General features: G+C 42.1%; 1 pseudogene; it reads right to left on the reverse strand.

The window, feature by feature from the left end:
* Positions 1 to 282: 282 nt before the first annotated feature.
* On the reverse strand, positions 283 to 626 carry LOC139011710 (enhancer of rudimentary homolog pseudogene; annotated as a pseudogene).
* Positions 627 to 843: the final 217 nt, after the last annotated feature.

Here is an 843-nt window from a genome sequence, read left to right on the forward strand (position 1 = left end):
AAACTGTCACCACCCCCCACCCCAACTTGAAGAAGGGTTAGTACAGTGAATGTTATAAAGCAGATATGAAGGATTGAAATCAACATTAACTGACAAAGAAAAACTTCTAAGTCATCATAACAATGTTTAAGTAAAAAAAGAGAAAAAAAGGGGGTGATAGGAGTTCAGATTGAACAAGATCCTCACATATCATCTAACACATTCAATCCTGGCTAGAGTGTACCAAAATGGAAACAGGATTACTATAATACAAAACTTACTACAGACAGCCGTACACAACCCCCAAATGCTTCCAACACAACTATTTCCCGGCCTGTTGGGCCTGTCGATGAAGGAGCACGTAGATCTTCTCTTTAATCCAATCTTTGTTATAAGGCTGGTATGTCTGGGTATCAGCTCGGTAAACAAGACAGCTGAGGTCCGCCAGATCATCAATAAAATCAAACAACTGGCTGATATCATATGTGATAGAGGGGCTGTTGGGATTCATTCTCTTCAGATGTTCTTCACACATTTTACAAACGCCTGCCATGCACTCATTCACTGATTCATAATCAGCGTAAGTTCTGCCTTCTGGTCTCTTGGTAGGCTGTACCAGCAAAATGGTGTGAGACATCGCACCAAACTCTTTCGCTGGAGCCGCCCTCGTCAGTGATTATGAAAAGGAATCATTAAATAAAGAAGTTGCCATTATCAGTGTTAGAAAAACAATTATCCAGAGAGCCCTGAACATGGTCCCCACACTTAAGCCAAGAGTTCCACTCACAACCCTACTCCCATTCTGAAAGAACCGAGCCTCCCCAGAGGACAAGCACCTTTTGATTCCAACTCAAATCTGCGTTG

This window comes from Myotis yumanensis, unplaced genomic scaffold (genome assembly GCF_028538775.1).
Source record: "Myotis yumanensis isolate MYYU_CA2020_CCGP unplaced genomic scaffold, mMyoYum1.0.hap1 SCAF_5, whole genome shotgun sequence".
NCBI classification, from domain to species: Eukaryota; Metazoa; Chordata; class Mammalia; order Chiroptera; family Vespertilionidae; genus Myotis; species Myotis yumanensis.